Source organism: Lathamus discolor, chromosome W (assembly GCF_037157495.1).
Source record: "Lathamus discolor isolate bLatDis1 chromosome W, bLatDis1.hap1, whole genome shotgun sequence".
NCBI classification, from domain to species: Eukaryota; Metazoa; Chordata; class Aves; order Psittaciformes; family Psittacidae; genus Lathamus; species Lathamus discolor.
Window position 1 is genome coordinate 32,773,289 of NC_088908.1, and position 20,390 is coordinate 32,793,678.

A 20,390-nucleotide genomic window follows, 5' to 3' on the forward strand; every position below is an offset into this window, starting at 1 on the left:
TTAGGTACTCATTATCATAAGTCTCCTCCCTTTTGGCGCTTGTGCACTGCCCTCCGATGGTCATGGGCAGGGGTCTTCAAGATGAAGTAAGTAGTCTAGTTTATTAGGAGCCAAGAAGAATGATGAAGGATGGTGGGTTATACCAAACAGGCAAGTAATAACTGACCAGCCTTTTATGAGAAGAAAACCACCAGGCAACTCATGGGGGAACAGAATTAATGACTGAGGCTTTAAAGCTCCAAGTTCTGAGTATGCAAATGGCTGGAACTATAAAAGTGTTATAAAGAAGTGTGAACCTTGTTTACGATGCTAAGAGACCCCCACTCTCTGGGACCTTCACGCTGGCAATCAGGGAAATTGCAGTGGAGTCTGGCATAAGTTATTCTCATGTGTACCTCAAGGGGATTTTATTTTGTGGGAAAACAGCCAATGAACTCATTTTTATGCTGTTGCTTGCTATATAACACTTCTATAGCCCATCATCTAGATGCCCATCTCTGCCATTCTGGACTTTGAAAAGTAGGTATGTGCTGTCATGATCATCATCAGAGAATAAAGTAATGGGAAAACCGACAGCATCAGCAGATCTGTCTTCAGTTCACCATCGACTGACCCTGACTTCCGTCTGATCATCACCCCAACAAAGAATGAACTTTGATGAAACCAGACAAGCTCAGCAGTGTCGTCAGTAGGCAACTATCCAACACTACGCACCGTCTCTCCTTCCCTGAAAGATTGTTACAAGAGATTGAGCCTGTCATCACGGACTGGATGAATTTAGCAACTTTATAGGGATTGGTCCTGAGACAAGAGGGACACAAAATCACAAAATGGAATATATAGACCTTTAGAATCAGTTTTAAGTAATGTTAAGTTTGATGGCTTTGTAACAGTAGCAATGGAAAATTACTAAAGTGCATGATACATAGAAAAAAAAATAGAGTGCAGCTAGAGAACACACTGAGCATTCTTGTACAAGATAAATTGTTATAGTTGACACAGTTTTAAGAAAAACAGTCTAGAAGAACAGGACACAGGGATAAGGAGTATCTGGGAATGGCAGGTGTCCAGGATGGGCTACAGTTAAACTAACTGATAAGTAGGAGGATAGGAGGATTATTATGTCTCTGGTGCTAACGAACCAATTAAACTGATATGAGCATCTACTGCGCATGCTCCAAAGGCTGCCAGAAGTGATGAAGATTGTTGGAAGAAGTAAACGACCCTCAGAGACCACCACCACAATTCTGTACGCATGCGGGGAACTTTCTGGAAAATGACGTAATGTATGTATGCCCAGGGACTATATAAGGACGGCTTGTGTAGCAACAGAGAGACACACGTTAGGAGGAGCTATCCCCCGTGTCTCCCGGCGCCGCAATAAAGAATACCTGCTTGTCAGCTTGAAAACTTTGTTGGCAAGTTTGTTCCTGGAGTTTTCTCCGAATCAGTCCATGGACTAAGGAATAATATCTCTCTTTTTGTGTGTGTTTGTGCATATGTCTATATATGAGACAGAAAGCAATGGCATATTGAAAAAAAAAGTGGGATTTGAACATGATGTGAATTGTATGGAATAAGGGGTGGATGTTGTCCTGGGTTCAACTGTAACAGTTATTTTTCTCCTTCTTAGTAGCTGGTGCAGTGCTGTGTTTTCAACTTTAGCCTGAGAACAACGCTGACAGCGCACCGATGTTTTTAGTTGTTGCTAAGTAATGCTTACTCCAGTCAAGGACTTTTTAGTGTCATGCTCTGCCAGTGAGGAGAGACACGGGAAGCCGGGAGGAAACAGAGACAGGACACCTGACCCAAACTATCCAAAGGGGTATTCAGTACCACAGCATGTCATGCCCAGTATGTAAACTGGGGGGAGTTACCCAGAAGGCCCAGATCACTGTTTGGGTCAGGCTGGGTATCAGTCGGTGGGTGGTGAGCAATTGTGTTCTCTTCCCTTGTTATTTCCCTTATAATTTTTGTTATTGGTGGTAGTATTGGTGGTTTTGCATTCTACCTTATTTACTGGACTGTTCTTATCTCAACCCGTGGGAGTGAAATTCTTTCGATTCTCCTCCCTATCTCTCTGGGAGTGGCGGGGGAGAAGGGAGGGAGGGAGGGAGGGAGGAGCAGCTGCGTGGTTCAGAGTTACCAGCTGAGCTTAAACCATGACAGAGATGAAGGCATTTTTGATGAATAATGATTTCTAGCAAAGGATGTTAGAAGGACCAAATATGTCAAAAAGATGAGAACTTGGCCCATGAACTTAATATTAAGGCATGTATGGTCTGCAAAATGGTATTAGGCTAGTACTTATATTCAGTGAATGTCTCTCAAAGAGCCTGAAGTGCTCTCTTGCTTGTCTAGTCAGGTATGTGGATAGGGCCAGGGAAAACATCACAGAAAAGGTTTTAATGCAGTTCCCACTGAGACCAAAGGAACAGGAAAGTGCTAATTCATCAGAACATATGCAAACTTAGGTTCCTAATGGAGTCTCTCAAATACGAGCATTTCTGTCTGTCTGGGATAGCATTCAGTTCTTAGGAATTTTGGTGGAGAGAGGGTTATGATCAGCCTGGAGAAGAGAAGGCTGCGTGGAGACCTCATAGCAGCCTTCCGGTACCTGAAGGGGTCATACAAGAATGTTGGGGAGGGACTCTTCATTAGGGACTGTAGTGACAGGACAAGGGGTAATGGGTTAAAACCTAAACAGGGGAAGTTTAATTTAGAAGTTAGGAAGAAATTCTTTACTGTGAGGGTGGTGAGGCACTGGAATGGGTTGCCCAAGGAAGTTGTGAATGCTCCATCCCTGGCAGTGTTCAAGGCCAGGTTGGACAGAGCCTTAGGTGACATGGTTTAGTGTGCAGTGTCCCTGCCCATGGCAGGGGGGTTGGAACTAGGTGATCTTAAAGTCCTTTCCAACCCTAACTATTCCATTATTCTATGATTCTATTATCTTTATCATAGGTGAAAACAGGCAGAGTAATCATTTAGGTTGTCTGAAGTAGGTAAGGCTGTGATTAATGAGATGGAAATTTTAGATTGAATATCAATATAAAATTACCCACAGTACTTTCTTTCAGGCAAGGGGATGTATTCATTTTCAAGTGGTGGCAGTATGATTTAATCACACCATAGTTGCTGACAGCATTTTGGTCCCTTGGACTATTAAATCATCTTTCAAAGAAACTGATGGAAGGCTGAACTGGACAAACCACCAGTAACAGTAATATGACTGATTGCATGATGGAGCCAGAGTGGAATAAATAGATAATTTCCATGTCATTCATGAGAAGATATTGCTCCAGGTTATGATATCCACCTGCGTCTGTCCAAAGATCTTTGATGGTATTTTCAAAACTGCCTAAGTGACTTAGGAGTCCTAAACCTCTTTTGAAAACCAGTATGGTAATCTAGACATCTAAAATCTATTGTATTACACAATGAGAATGAGATTTATGAAGCTCCCTCTCTTAAAAGTGCTTCGGTTTGAAATGCCCATATAGACACAAATTCATATTTATGTGGAGTATTGCAGGCAGACACAGGCTTGCTCTGCCTGTTCTCTACAGCGAAGGGCTAACAGAAAGCTTGGTACAGGATAAATTAGGCTGCTATGCTTTTTGGGGGAGGGGCATGCAGCAGGGGCTTACCTGCTATTTGCCTTGCAAACAAACCCTAAACCATGATAAAACTAGGATGAAGCCTCCCAAAGTGGCGTTTTGTGGGATGTTTCTTTCTGAATGCATGTTCTGATGACATGTACTACACAAATAGAATCATAGAATAGTTAGGGTTGGAAAGGACCTCAAGATCATCTAGTTCCAACACCCCTGCCATGGGCAAGGACACCTCACACTAAATCATGCCACCCAAGGCTTCATCCAACCTGGCCTTGAACACTGCCAGGGATGGAGCACTCACAACCTCCCTGGGCAACCCATTCCAGTGCCTCACCACCCTAACAGGAAAGAATTTCCTCCTTATATCCAATCTAAACTTCCCCGTTTAAGTTTTAACCCATTACCCCTTGTCCTGTCACTACAGTCCCTGAAGAAGAGTCCCTCCCCAGCATCCCTATAGGCCCCCTTCAGGTACTGGAAGGCTCCTATGAGGTCTCCACCCAGCCTTCTCCAAGCTGAACAGCCCCAACTTCCTCAGCCTGTCTTCATACGGGAGGTGCTCCAGTCCCCTGATCATCCTCGTGGCCCTCCTCTGGACTTGTTCCAGCAGTTCCATGTCCTTTTTATGTTGAGGACACCAGAACTGCACACAATACTCCAGGTGAGGTCTCACAAGAGCAGAGGGGCAGGATCACCTATTTCGACCTGCTGGTCACGCTTCTTTTGATGCAGCCCAGGATACGGTTGGCTTTCTGGGCTGCGAGCGCACACTGCCGGCTCATGTTCATTTTCTCATCGACCAGCACCCCCAAGTCCTTCTCCACAGGGCCGCTCTGAATCTCTTCTTTGCCCAATCTGTAGCTGTGCCTGGGCTTGCTCTGACTTGTCATTGGAATGTGATACGTGTATTTTAATGTAATACATCATTGATGCAGGAACATATTAGTGGTGGATGAGCATCCACCTATGAATCTTCACGTCACTGCCACCAGCTTGAATGCTATAGAAATTCAGAGCATCAAAGGTATGATTGCAATTTGCATAAGTAGAAAAGTGATTAAAAGTTATCAATCTATCACTCAGCTCCACAAGCAGATTCCATTTATGTCTTTCCAGCTCCTTCATAATAATCTCCTTAAGTTCTTGCCAAGAGCTACACTGAAGTAACCTGTCATTTACTCTGTCTTTTGCCAATTCAGCTCAAAGAGATGCACTGGCTGTGATCACTTGGAGTCAGAACTGCTGTATTGCAAAGCGTCACTACAGCTGCAGGCAAACTGTACCATTTGGAGATCTGCCGAACCCAAAAGTCATGGAAAAAACAGAACTGCACCACCTATGGCATGCTACCATCATGGCAGAAGTACTGCCCTGGGAGGGGAAGAGCTTTCTATGTGATGAACAGGGGCACTATGTAGGAAGGCATTCCTTGTCTGAATGGTGTCATCTTCTCTTTTTGTGGTTTCTGCTGGCCTCTGGTGTGGAAGCAGGGAGAGAAAAAAGCTGTGGAAAACACCACAGGTCACATGGGCCTGGAAGACAAGATTTTTTGTTGATGATGGGTAAATCTTCACCTGATTTAGTTTTCCCAATAGGCACTGCTGAGTGCCACAAGACCAATGAGGTGTTATAAAGCTCCCTCAGACAAGATGACATAATTTCCAGCCTACATGTGCTTTGGAAGGATAGACACCAATCTTGCATCTCTTTTTCTGCCACGCAAAACTAATTTTATGGGGCTAAAAGTGAGACCAGCTCTCCTGCTAACACTCAGGAGAAGGGGTGTCACCAAAATCCAGGAAATAAGCTCTCTAACCAGAATGATATGTTAGAAATCTCACATTATTACAGTACCGGGTGCATGGGGGATTGCTCTGCCTATCATGCACACCGAGAAGACACAGTTTACAGTTTATATAAAATCATTATGTACATATTCATTACAACTCCATGAAATGCCCAGACAGTTCTCGTTACTCATTGCTTATGGTAATTTGGGCAGATAAGGCTGTGGCACAGTCACTGTGAATTTTGAGAAGTGGTCTCAGGGTCATGGTGGTCGGTTTGGGAGAAATACCCTTACTCACTTTAACCTTCTATGGAAATCCGTTAGTTAAGGACATTGAATATGTTTAGTCTTTCCAATTAACTACATGTTTGTTATGGTTTAAGCCCCACCAGTAACTCAGAACCGTGCAGCTGCTTGCTCACTCCCCCCCCCCTTAATCCGCCCCAGCTCCCGGAGGTTTGGTGGAAGGAGAATCGAAAGAATGCACATCCCACGGGTTGAGATGAGAACAGTCCAATAAATAAAGTAGGCTACAAAACTACTATTACTACCACCAATAATAAAAATGCTAAGGGAAATAAAAAGGGGAGAGAAGATAAAACTAAAAGGGGAAAAGAAAACGATAAACATGGCTGATGAACAATGCAATTGCTCACCACCTGCCGACTGATTCCCAGCCCGACCCAAGCAGTGATCTTGGCCTACCAGGTAACTCCCCCGAGTTTATATACTTAGAGGGAAAAAAGAAGCTTATGAAAGATGGAAGCAAGGACAGGTGGCCTGGGAAGACTACAGGGATATTGTCCAGGAAGCTAGGACCCAGTTAGAATTAAATCTGGCAAGGGATGTAAAAGATAACAGGAAGGGATTCTATGGGTATGTAGCAAACAAAAGACAGACTAGGGACAATGTGGGCCCTCTCTGGAAGCTATTAGGAGGAAAACTGGCTACCCTGGATTTGGAGAAGGCCAAGGTTCCTAATGGCTTCTTTGCCTCATTCTTTACTGGCAAATGCTCTGACCACACCACCCAAGTCTCAGAAGGCAGATGCAGGGACTGTGACAATGAAGATATTAGGCCCACTGTAGGAGAGGATCAGGTTCAAGACCATCTTAAGAACCTGAATGTCACAAGTCCATGGGACCTGAGGAAATCCATCCACGGATCCTGAAGGAGCTGGCGAATGAAGTTGCTAAGCCACTGTCCATCATATTTGAAAAATCATGGCAGTCAGGTGAAGTTCCCGACGACTGGAAAAAGGGAAATGTAACCCCCATTTTCAAGAAGGGGAAAATGGAAGACCCGGGGAATTACAGACCAGTCAGTCTCACCTCTGAGCCTGGCAAAATCTTGGAGCAGATTCTCCTAGAAAGCATGCTGTCTTGGGTTCATCAGTAGCAGTAATTTTTTTCCTTCTTAGTAGCTGGTGCAGTGCTGTGTTTTTGACTTCAGTTTGGGAACAGTGCTGATAACACCAATGTTTTTAGTTCTTGACACGTAATGTTTACTCTGATTAAGGATTTTGTCAGTCTCATGCTCTGCGAGGGAGAAGGGGAAGCCAGGAAGAAGCAGAGACAGGACACCTAACCCAAACTATCCAAAGGAGTCCTCTGTAACACAGCATGTCATGCCCAGTATATAAACTGAGGGGAGTTACCTGGAAGGCCCAGATTGCTTCTCGGGTCGGGCTGGGTATTGGAAAGTGGGTGGTGAGCAATTGTATTCTCTCCCTTGTTATTTCCCTTATCACTATTATTATTGGTGGTGGTAGTAGTAGTAGTTTTGCATTATACCTTAGTTACTGGACTGTTCTTATCTCAACCCGTGGGATTTACATTCTCTGAATTCTCCTCCTCACCCCTCTGGGAGCGGGGTGAAGAAGAAGGGGGGGAGTGAGCGAGCAACTGCGTGGTTTTGGGTTACCGGCTGGGCTTGAACCATGACAGTTCTTTGTGGTGCCCAACGTGGTTCTCGAAGGGTTGAGATAACAACATATCTTACTCAAGTGTGTCTAATCGTATTTGTGATAAGCATTCATTGTTTTGGATTAGTAGACACTTGTGATTCGTAGAAGAACTCCTAGAACTCACCAACAAAGTTTAAGTTGACAAGCAGGTATTTATTGCGGCGCTGGGAAGCATGGGGGATAGCTCCTCCTAGCATGTCTTGCTCAAGCACTAAACAGGCTGTGATTATATTGTCACTTAACATACATATTCATTGCACTATATGCATATTCATAAAGCTACTTATACATTACATCATACTTCTGGAAAATTCTTCCCGCATGCGCGCAATAATGCGGTAGTGATCTTTGGGACCCCTGGTGGTTGTTTCTTCATCATCTTCCTCTTCATCACTTCCTCCTTTGGCTGAACTTTGGAGTTGGATGGTCTCGTTGTCTGTTTGCCAGCTCCTTAGTTGGTTCTAACTGGTTTCCTTAAACAAGCCTTCTTCCTTATCATTCTTACAAAGTCCACCTGGGGTCCAAGTCTCTTAGTGTCCTGGGTTCAGCAGTAGCAGTCATTTTTCTCCTTAGTAGCTGGTGCAGTGCTGTTGTGGGTGACAGATAGAAATAGTTAACAAAATGGATCCAGGCATTATCGCCCTGGTCCGGCCTAAGCCTTGGGAACAGTAAAGAGAACAATGAATGGTAAAGATCGGTTAGCAAAACAAAGCAGGCTGTTTGCAAGATAAAGCAGGATGTGCATCTCACAGACAGACCAAACAGTGTGAATATTTGTAACCTTTAGTAGTTTTGCAAAAGACACCGATGTCTTTAGTTATTGATAAGTCATGTTTACTCTGACCAAGGACTTTGTGAGTCTCATGTTCTGCCAGGGAGGAGGGGAAGCCGGGAGGAAGCAGAGACAGGACACCTGACCCAAACTGACCAAAGAGGTATTCCATACCACAGCACGTCATGCCCAGTATGTAAACTGGGGGGAGTTACCTGGAATTGCTAGATCACTGCCAGGGTCGGGCTGGGCATCGGTCGGCGGGTAGTGAGCGGTTGTGTTCTCTTCCCTTGTTATTTCCCTTTTCATTATTATTATTGGTGGCAGCAGTAGTGGTTTTGTGTTATACCTTAGTTACTGGACTGTTCTTATCTCAACCCCTGGGAGTTACATTCTTTCGATTCTACTCCCCATCCCTCTGGGAGCGGGGGTAGGAAGGGGGGGAATGAGCGAGCGGCTGCATGGTTCTGGGTTGCCGGCTGGGCTTAAACCACGTAACCGCAATTTCAACATTGTCTTGTTCGACAAAAATGGAATCGGGTTCTTTGCTGTCTCCATATCCTTTTCTGTTCACTGGAACATCTTCCCATTGTAGTAGAATCAAATGTAAAGACTGAGGAACTTGACCTGGCAAGTGACTGCTCTTTGGAATGCAAATGTTTAGCTGTAGGAAATATCTCTCTTGCAGTGATGCTGTGGAAGCAATTAGGTAGAGGATAATGGATGGGTCACTAAGATAGGATAGAATGACTCCACAAGGTGCATTGTGGTGAGATCATAGAATCATAGAATAGTTAGGGTTGGAAAGGACCTCAAGATCATCTAGTTCCAACCCCCCTGCCATGGGCAGGGACACCTCACACCAAACCATCCCACACAAGGCTTCATCCAACCTGGCCTTGAACACTACCAGGGATGGAGCACTCACAACCTCCCTGGGCAACCCATTCCAGTGCCTCACCACCCTAACAGGAAAGAATTTCCTCCTTATATCCAATCTAAACTTCCCCTGTTTAAGTTTTAACCCATTACCCCTTGTCCTTTCACTACAGTCCCTGACGAAGAGTCCCTCCCCAGCATCCCTATAGGCCCCCTTCAGGTACTGGAAGGCTGCTATGAGGTCTCCACGCAGCCTTCTCTTCTCCAGGCTGAACAGCCCCAACTTCCTCAGCCTGTCTTCATATGGGAGGTGCTCCAGTCCACTGATCATCCTCGTGGCCCTCCTCTGGACTTGTTCCAAGAGTTCCATGTCCTTTTCATGTTGAGGACACCAGAACTGCACACAATACTCCAGGTGAGGTCTCACAAGAGCAGAGTAGAGGGGCAGGATCACCTCCTTCGACCTGCTGGTCACACTCTTTTTGATGCATCCCAGGATATGGTTGGCTTTCTGGGCTGCGAGCGCACACTGCCGGCTCATGTTCATTTTCTCATCGACCAGCACCCCCAAGTCCTTCTCCGCAGGGCCACTCTGAATCTCTTCTTTGCCCAACCTGTAGCTGTGCCTGGGATTGCTCTGACCCAGGTGTAGGACCTCACACTTGTCATGGTTGAACTTCATAAGGTTGGCATCAGCCCACCTCACAAGCGTCTCAAGGTCCCTCTGGATGGCATCCCTTCCCTCCAGCATATCAACCGGACCACACAGCTTGGTGTCATCGGCAAACTTGCTGAGGGCGCACTCAATCCCACTGTCCATGTCACCGACAAAGATGTTAAACAAGACCGTTCTCAACACTGATCCCTGAGGGACACCACTCGTTACTGGTCTCCAGCCGGACATTGAGCCATTGACCACAGCTCTTTGTGTGCAGCCATCCAGCCAGTTCTTTATCCACCGAGTGGTCCATCCATCAAATTGATATCTCTCCAATTTAGAGAGAAGGATGTTGTGCGGGACAGTGTCAAACGCTTTGCACAAGTCCAGGTAGATGACATCAACTGTTCTACCCCTGTCTGTCAGTTCTGTAGCCCCATCATAGAAGGCCACCAAATTGGTCAGGCAGGATTTCTCCTTAGTGAAGCCCTGCTGGCTGTCACCAAGCACCTTGTTGTTTTTCATGTGCCTTAGCATGCCTTCCAGGAGAATGTGCTCCAAGATTTTGCCATGCACAGAGGTGAGACTGACTGATCTGTAATTCCCCGGGTCTTCCATTTTCCCCTTCTTGAAAATGGGGGTTATATTTCCCTTTTTCCAGTCGTCGGGAACTTCACCTGACTGCCATGATTTTTCAAATATGATGGCCAGTGGCTTAGCAACTTCATTTGCCAGCTCCTTCAGGACCTGCGGATGGATTTCATCAGGTCCCATGGACTTGTGCATGTTCAGATTTTTAAGATGATCTCGAACCAGATCCTCTCCTACAGTGGGCCCAAAGTCTTCATTCTCACAGTCCCTGCATCTACCTTCTAAGTCTTGGGTGGTGCAGTCAGAGCCTTTGCCAGTGAAGACCGAGGCGAAGAAGTCATTCAGAACCTCAGCCTTCTCCAAATCCTGTGTAGAATCAGAAGGTACTGTCTTCATGCCAGATTGTCTCTTCTCCGTGTTTGTGAAGGACTCAGGTATAGGCACATAGCTAGTGGAAGGGCTCTTTTCCTAATGGTCTGTGCAGCAACACCTTTCCCTCTGGGAAGCACTGGTGGCTTCTCTGTGCCTGCACGCAACCCCTGCTGCCTCAGAAAGAGGAGGTCTGCTCTTCCTTCCCCAGCTGTCTCCCCCTGCAGGAGCTTTCCCACCATGATCTCATGGACCTATAATGGTAATTATTATTGTCTTATGGCTCAGTGGTGTCTGCCTTGAGACAAACCAACTGTAGGGCTTTTGATACCTATCTCACCATGAGGCGTGTGTTTTCATGCACACACTTGTGTGCTACTCACCTTTTGCACTCTGCAGTCAAACATGAGCTGAATTCTGCTCCCATTTCTTTGAGGTAAATATGTGCAAAGCTAGGTAATAGGACTGGAATGCAATTTAATTCCTTATCAGCACATACACCAGCACCTGTATGCAATGTCTCATTGAAAATTAAAAAAAAGAAAAAGCAGTAAAAGGTGTTGAAAAAGCAGTTTTCTTATCCCCTTTTCATTCTGCTATATAAATGGCTTTGTAGCTGTCCTTATTAGAAAACTATTTTTCAGGTTAATCTATTTTATTTTTTTTTTTAATCTTGATTTCATTTCAGCTTGAAAAACAAATATAATTTTTGTTATTCCCACAACTCTGCTCCCAGACTTTCTCCCCACCCTGGCATAAATGCTTAGTGATGGTGAGCCATGCAGTTTCTTGAGCTACCTCTCTTTTCTTTCCTTTATTTAATTAAAAAAAAATTAATAATCTTTGAATCTTTGCACTCAGCACCCTGAGGGCCTTTTTTCTTTCCTTTCCTCTGGTTTTGCAGGGTCAGGAGCTTTAGAAATTAGTGTGCGTCAAAACCAGGGCATACCTGCAACTCTCCCCACACCCAGTCACATCTCTCCTTGCTCTTCTGCAAGGTGATTTGGAAAGTTAAGGAAAACCTCAGCCCAGCAGCACAGTCATTATGCTCTGGAGAATCTGTTGGGTTTTTTTTCTCCAGCCTGGTTCAGGAGCTGAGGATCTCCTTTCACCTTCTCTGGCTGGAGCATGGTGCACATGAGCTGATCTCTCTGAACAGGTTAAATAAACAAATAAACAGGACTGTGTTTGGGTTGTCACTGGTTCTGCTCATCTCCATTACTGATCTGAGAGCCTGGTCAAGGAGCAGATGCTATAGACAGCATCATCACCTTCCTCCTCATCCTCATTGTGTCTGGCTTTATCCTTCTTCTTCTTCTCCCCCCACCCCCATCCCATTTGGTTTGTTTGATTTTTGGGTTGTTTTTTTTTTTTGTTTGTTTGTTTTGTGGGTTTTTTTTTTTTTTTGTGTGGGGTTTTTTTTTTTTTTTTCTTTTGGCTGAGCAAATAGGACAGATGGCAGTGAGGGGAACAGACAAGTGAGCCATGGCATATGGGCAGCCTTTTTAATTTTGACTCCAGTTGGGAAGTAGTTTGCTGGGAGATAATTTACAAAAGCAGAAGTAGAGGAGGAGTGTGTGTTGGAGGAGAGGGGCTGGAGGAAGGGGAGACCCTTTTCAGGATGAAGCAGCCCAGCCAAGGGAGTCCAGGGTGCAGGGGACTGAAGCCCTGGCTACATTCCTGACACAAAGCAGTAAATTAGCTGTTTCTGTGTCAGTTTGTGAAGGAAGTCTTGTCAGCTGCACATTGGGAGGAAAGATGGAGATGTCTGTCTTCAAATGAGGAGGAGGATATGTCTCCGATTTCTACCTTGCCTACCCTTGCCCAGACAAGCTCCAGCCAGTCTTAGGAGCTGGGATGCAGAGACATTTGCCCAGCTGCAGAAGAGGAATCATGTTGGCCAAGATGATTTTTATCTGTGCATATGATTGTGTATATTTTGGTCATACTTTATTATGGGTATCAACGTGAGATCATTCACTGTAGATGTCTTTGAAGCAAAAGGCATGACTTTAAAAGTTTTGTAACAAAACTAAGTAAAAAGTTGACACAAAACATGAAAGGCAGCTTAGTAATAATGTAGTTTACAGCTATTCCCCTTTCCCTTTCCCTTCCTCTTCCTTTTTAGCATTCATTTTTCTCTCAATATTCAATATGTTAGATATCAACTTCTTGTTATCTATTCACATTGTTCATGCATTTTGGACTTATCTGACTGAGACCAAAGAGGGTCTTGCCTTGAATGATTTAGAAACAAAATTAGAGTCAGTTGCACTAAATTATATATATGTGAGGCTTCCTGGCTTCATTTTGATGAACTGGGACTCTGGGAGACAGTGAGAAAGGGTAGGTGTACTTTTCTTAGTTTTCATAAATGTGTTGATTTTGCATCCAAACTTCACTGAAATGAAGTTTAAAATGTCCACACAATTTAGTAACTTGAGAAGTTTTATTCCTGTTGATGCTCAATGAGATTTGGGGTTCCTTGGTACAGGCTCTCATCTCCTTCACCCCAGAGGCAATTTTAAAAATTAGCTCTGGAAATCTCAAGCCCTGTTGTCAGGATACAGATGATCTGGGGCCATAGTTGCACTGTATGCCTGAACAAAGAACTTTTTATATGACATTAATTCCACAAAGAAGTTTTTATTCACCAGAGAATCTACGGAGAAATGATTATGCATTGCTGGCTTGGTGGAACAGAATTTTAACTTCTAGCTCAGGCATTCTTCCATTGATTAGTTTTAACATGAAGTAGAAACACAAGCCTTTGATTTATTGGTGAAATATTTAAGATAGGTTGTTAAATTATTGAAATAGCAGAGTTTAAAGCAGGCAAAGAAGGAAAAAAATATCCTAACCAACCAAACAAAAAAGGCAGCTCATCCAAATAAGAGCTTGGTTTTCCTGAATTTGAAAAATGTGTGTTTGGACTTGCTAGATATCTGAAACAAAAAGTGCTATCTCAGTGTGAAAATAAACATATTTTAAAATTAAAGATTTCAATCCAACAAACTTAACCTCCATCTGATCCCTGTAGACTGTTTCATCTGCAGTGCTAGGAATTGTTGCAGCTCTCCATTGTTTCCTAGCACTCATCTACCACATCTTTGGGTGCTCACTCAGCTTGGCTGTAGTTTTCTTCTTTCTATGAATGCTAATTGAGAGGCATTTTGTCTTAAATAAAACTGGCTGGAGATTTCTCCAGTCTTCATGCCTGGAGTTTGAATATCACTTCATCTTGTCTTTCATATAGAGTTGATCTTCAATCCTACCCTGAGCTGGAGAAAAAGCTTGTTGAATCTGCTATACTTGTCTTTGCCCTCTGGCATCTGCATAACATTATCACAAGGTAAAAATAGAGCCTGTCTTCTCAGAGGAGGAGATAGGGATTATGCACGTGATCTCTAAGGACTCCAGAGTTGTGGCAATAATAGTGTAGACTAGTGAAGTAAAGGGTGAATAAAGCATAAAGGTTTGGGGTTTTTTTGAGCCCTAACACTAATTTCCCCCCCTTTTTTTTGAGAATAAAATGGGTTGGAATTGCTGCATCCTAAGGAACACCTACTGTTTTCAGTTTCTGTGCACCTAAGTTTCTCCAAATTTGAGAGAGATCACTAGCTCCCACAGCCATATCTGTTCTGAACATAAGATCAGTGTGACACTTCAAAAGCAAAGCCGATTGGACTTTGTAATGTCTTCGGTGAAAATGCATGGGAAACATGCATCAAAATCCATGGACAGCTTTGAAAAACTCAACCCTTTCTCTTCATCTACTCCCATTTCAGCACAAAAAATAAGCATTTTTCAAGTCTGACCACCTCTAGCAAGTGCTCTGTCTTGGTCTGTACAGCTGTGGAGGAGAAAACTTGCAAGGTATGACTTTTTCAAATAGAAATGAAAAGGAGATAATTAGGACAGGCAAATCCAAACAGTACTTTTGCAAATTGTTTTTTTTTTTTTTGTTGTTGTGTGTGCGTGTGCCTATATTCTACTTTTCCACCTGCTTTCAAAGGGAAGCTAATAAAAAGGATTTGCTTGGCCTTTTTGTTGCTGTAGGGGGAAGGATGCCATTTGTATGCAGTGCTACAAGACACATGCTGCAGGTGAAACTACCTCAGAGGGGGCAATCCTACCCAGAGGGGTAACTCCTGGGACTGAAGCACTTCTTTTTCTCCTCTTTGTGAGTTTGTTGTACTATCAGACAGGGGCCTTTATGGCATGTAAGAGTGGGCAAGGGTTTATGGAGCAATGAACTCCAGCAGCAGCAGTGGCAATTGCATAATGCTTCAGCCTTTTGTAATAGTTTTTGTGTGTGAGATTAAAGTATGTCCAGGAAGGAAGGAGATGTGAAGCATTTGGCTTCTCTCTCTCTTTTTTTTTTTTTTTTTTTTTTTACTTGGAAAGAGCCTGAGTTCCTTTATGCCTTTCAGGTTCAGGAATGAGTGAGAGCATGCATCTGTGCCCATACAGTTGCTCAAGTGGAAAAAAACTACATTTGCGGTTTACACAGTGCTAAGCAGAAAGGCATATCCTGATCTCTAGCAAGTGAGGGGCAGTCTCACATGAGCGCACACACACTCTCCGCGCACTCTGCACAGTACATGCAAAGTGCTGCCTTTTAATGAACATAACCTATGGCGGCTGGGATGCAGCCGGCCAGACCTCACTATTAATAAACTGGGAACGTTCTCCTTTTTAGTCCCTTTCAGTGCCTGCCCTGAAAGTTTGATCTCCCTTGAATGTTGTTCCCCCTCATTTGGGGCTCCAATTCTGATATTTGGCCCATTGTCTGAGGTTGCAGAATGTTGGCCTGATTTCGAAGCTTTTGTATTGTCTCCAGACTCCTGAATGAAGCTGTCATGTGTGTCTGTGGTTGGCTAGTAGGCTGGCTGGCTGCAAGCTGTGTCTTCTTTTGTTGTTTAGGCTTCATTGAGCTGAGGGAAAAAGGCTAATTTCAGGGTGTTTTACCACCACCCAAATACCAGCTGTCTGTTGTACTGCAGCTTGCCTCCACCTTGGATTCAGTTCTTGTTTCCCTTTGTTTCCTCTCCTCTCCTATTTTACTACTGTAGGCACTTGGGCACCAGTTCTTCAAAATGCATGGATCACCCTGACAGAACAGGATAAAAACATAAATACTAAATATGTTGTTCTTCCCAATGTCATTTATGCACCTGTGGGGATATTTTTAAAGGTTCACTGTTGCAACACTATATGCATGTTTTCTTCTTGGTGAAAAAATGAACTGTGACCCTAGGGTAAAAAAAACCCCAAAACAAAACCTACCATGTCCTTCTTGTCTTGCTACTAAAAGTAGCCTGTAGTGAAAAACAGTAATGATTTTATTTAGAAATAACTATTAAGCTCAGTGGCAGGATAGCAGACTGAATTACACAGCCTGCTTGGTGCAGGATGTCAGGGGAGGTGGCTGCAAATGTGCTCTCTGGTCTTTGAAATGTTAGAATATTTGGATGGATGGAGAAGGAGTCAGAGAAAGATGGCATAGCCTCCTTACACACTTGTCATTCCTGAGCTGGCACAATCACTGTGTTTATTTGGTATCACACTGGAGAGCTCTCTTGGTGGTGTAAGACAGGAAAGGAAGAAAAGAGAAGAGGCTGTGAAGGGCTGCTTAGCTCAGCTTCACAAAGCTCTTTCAGAAAAGTACTGCTCTGTGAAGAGTCAGACTGCTTCAGCAGCTGAAATACTGATAAAAGCCTTGGAAAGGCCACACTGGAAACTGTGCTCTTCCCGAGGTTGCCATGGCCAAGGCTCAGCTATACTCTCTGTACCTCACATTTTTGTCTGTTGATGTGAGACATTTTGAGGGTACTGAAAGACAGGAGAGATGGAGAGAGCTTTAACAGCTGAAAGCCAGGGCCAGGTTTGGCCAGTGAGACCTTCCAGGGGCCAAGGGGAGATGGGTTACGCCAGCTATTTTGGGGTGAGGTTACTGCCAGTATTTTCAAGGACTGCTGCTCAGAACCGAGGAAGGCTGAAGAACTGAGCAGGTCAGAACCCAGCTGGACCTGCCAGTGGCTGCAAGGTGCATGGCATGGTACTGCTAAGTTGAGCCCACCTCTTAAGTTGATCTTTCCAGCCACAGACTTGGGAGAGTGGGAGGAAGACGGATTCCTCCAGTTAATCTCAGACAGCTCCTCCAGAGCACAGAAGATCCACAGAGGTCTGCCGGTGCCATGTGTGTCATGTCTGACTCCTTTAAATAGGTCTGGCAGCTCTGTGTAGAACCAGTCTAGGCAATATGGCAGCGCCAGGACTCTCCACAGCCTCTGATTTGTATGTACCCCCGGGCATACCCCTGGAGCCATTGGCATAAAGCAAGTTTTAACTGGCCCTTATTTGACTTCTGGGTGATACAATTTGGTGTTTTTCAACCACAGGCTGTGAAAACTGGCAAGTGATCAGCTCCTGTCACCCATGCAGCTGAGATAATTAAGCCTGTTACTATGACTATTATTATTTTTCTTCTGTTTCTACAAACTTTTACCAACTGCTGGAGCCAGTGGTGCAGGGAGGGTGAGGCCAGCAAGACTCCCTGTAAGAGGTGAGAAAACAGGACATATGTGCTTCACTCTTCAGTGCTCACTGAGGAACCTTCTTACTCTTTGTCTTGGGAAGGGGGATGTCTGACAACAGATGGGAACCAGCAGAAGGCAAAGCGAGCTCCTACATTGGAAATCCTTGTGCCTGCCTGTTTCTAAACCAGAGCATCACATCAAGAGCAGGCAGCACAGGATCATTTAGTAGCAATAAATCTGTGAGCTTTCAAGATCACTGTGCTCCTTCCCAATCCTGTTATTTAAAGGCCACAAAACATGGAAACATTAAGACCAGACTTCTATAGCACTCAATGAGATGAAGCTCCCGTCTTTGTAGTGTTGTCCTCTCCCTCCCCTGTAAGTATCAGGCACTGCTGGACAAAGGAGGGAGGGATATATTAGGAAGCAACAACCACAGCAGGCCCCAGCTAGGTGTTTTAATTTTTTAACAAACTCCTTGGGCACTATAAACTGTAAAATAACATACAGATAAACAAACAACTCATTGACCCTTAGCACCCTGGAGGGCTCTGTTTCAGATCGTTGAATAAAAGCTCAAGTTGCATATGCATGTTTAATGTAACACAAGGCATGTGCTGAGAAATAGCGTGCTTTCTTCTAATCTGGTTCCAGACAAGCACCCAAACAGCAGCCCCTTTTCCTATCCCCACTGAACTGCTTGATGTATGTGAGGAAACCCCTAAATGACAAGGTCTCCATCTGTTCTTGAATGGAGTTGTGACAGGCTGCAAATGTTGTTCATATGCTTTTTATTTTTTTTCTTTTGTCTTTCAACTTAGCTACCTAATGTTAGACAGCTATCCTCAAATTAAGTATCTGCTCATAATAAGCTTTCCTAAAAGAAGGTGGAGGTAGTAGCTAATTCAGGTGAGGGGCATTAAGGAGAGGCACATCTGCAGTTGGAAAAGGAGGTGGGATTATTCATCCAGTGCATTGCTTTCATTTGCTTTCTTAGGGAATGAAAGAGCCCCTACATTCTTGTACTGTCAGGGAAAAAGAAAAAGCTATCACGTTTTGGGCTTGTATTCCCCTCTGCTTTTGATTTTCCATGTGATTATGTGCAACATGTTGCAATTTCTCTCTGTTAAATAAAGCTGGTGATACTTCCAGACAGACAGGAGAACATGGCCATGGTTTGCCCTGAGCTCAGGTTGCATGACAGCATATCCTAGAAGCCAGAGAAAGGTCTAAAAATGGGATCATTTCCTCAGTTTGTGGTGTGAAAAGGGCTGGAGTATCTTTTTCAACATAATGGCTTTACAGTGGATACTGTGACAAACTGACCATCAGCAAGTCATGTATGGATCCGGTTTCCTAAACACACATGTATGTTGCTGCTATAGGCACCCTAAGGCATCCTGGCTTTTCATCTGTTGCCCATTAGGAAATGTGTGGGTCTCCCTTAGGTCCTTTGTGTTTCTAACTTGACTCATATACTGTGGGGTGTCTAGAAAGTCTCCTTTGGTTAGACAGACAAGTCTCTCCCTGCTTTAAATTTTAGTTTAATCACTTCTTTCTAGGGAATATTTTTTGAGTTTAAGAGATTACAAACTAATTGTTGAAGGACTGTAGTAATGGGGCAAGAGCAAAATACATATGATAGATGGGAGTCATAGGCAGAGGATGCCAGTTGGAAGTAGTCCTCTGAAAACCTTAAAGTTTGACAGGTTGCAATCAGCAGTCCAAACACTGGGCATTTTGGTTAGGTATCAGGTGTAGGTACAGCATTTTCAGTGTTTTGTTTTGTTTCTCCAGTGTCTCTTTTGGAAAGCAGAGAAAAGATAATTTTTATCTGACCTTACTGGGACTTGTGAGATGCTAGGGTCACCAAGTAAGAAATCTCACCACACCTGGCAGGTTGCAGGTTCTTCTGAGCTGACTAGAAGTCGACAAGTGCAAGGTCCTACACCTGGGTCAGAGCAATCCCAGGCACAGCTACAGGTTGGGCAAAGAAGAGATTCAGAGCGGCCCTGCAGAGAAGGACTTGGGGGTGCTGGTCGATGAGAAAATGAACATGAGCCGGCAGTGTGCACTCGCAGCCCAGAAAGCCAACCGTATCCTGGGCTGCATCAAAAGGAGCGTGACCAACAGGTCGAAGGAGGTGATCCTGCCCCTCTACTCTGCTCTTGTGAGACCTCACCTGGAGTATTGTGTGCAGTTCTGGTGTCCTCAACATAAAAAGGACATGGAACTGCTGGAACAAGTCCAGAGGAGGGCCACGAGGATGATCAGGGGACTGGAGCACCTCCCGTATGAAGACAGGCTGAGGAAGTTGGGGCTGTTCAGCTTGGAGAAGGCTGGGTGGAGACCTCATAGGAGCCTTCCAGTACCTGAAGGGGGCCTATAGGGATGCTGGGGAGGGACTCTTCGTCAGGGACTGTAGTGACAGGACAAGGGGTAATGGGTTAAAACTTAAACGGGGAAGTTTAGATTGGATATAAGGAGGAAATTCTTTCCTGTTAGGGTGGTGAGACACTGGAATGGGTTGCCCATGGAGGTTGTGAGTGCTCCATCCCTGGCGGTGTTCAAGGCCAGGTTGGATGAAGCCTTGTGTGGGATGGTTTGGTGTGAGGTGTCCCTGTCCATGGCAGGGGGGTTGGAACTAGATGATCTTGAGGTCCTTTCCAACCTTAACTATTCTATGATTCTATGATTCTATGTTTTTAATTCCTGTCACCAAGGGCCATCTCTCTACTGTGCCCTGGTATTGAGCAGTGGCTGCAATTCCTTTTAATTGTGCCCTTTCCCTTCCTCATCATTTAGGCTAGAGTGCTTCCACTTGGTGAAACTCATTAACTGATTTAGTGTTAAGGTCTCCTTTTCCATATAAATTCATCCAGCTGAAATATGACTCTCCATGGCTGCACATGAGCAGATTCTCCCTCAAAAGTCTGAAAAAAAAGGCAATAATTTTGTGTATGTGTCTATGGGTAAGCAAGTAATTGTGATCAGTTTGTGGGGACCCAGTTGGCTGTGTTACTGTTTGAGCTCAAGTATCATTTTGACCAAACCTATAATCCCAGCCCCTTTCTGCCATGGTAATTTATCAAGATGTCCAGGCCTGATAAGCTCAAAAAAGTTTATATAACGGTATCTGCTCCAAAAAGGCTTTGGTGGAGAGCCAAAGTGATTCATATAATCCCCATTTCTTTTCAGAACCAAATA

General features: G+C 44.4%; 1 protein-coding gene across 17 annotated transcripts in view; it reads left to right on the plus strand.

Moving 5' to 3' along the window:
• LOC136004410 (SET-binding protein-like) overlaps positions 1-20,390 on the plus strand; it is a 347,514-nt gene that overhangs the window by 39,792 nt on the left and 287,332 nt on the right. The gene's annotated exons all lie outside the window — the stretch shown is intronic.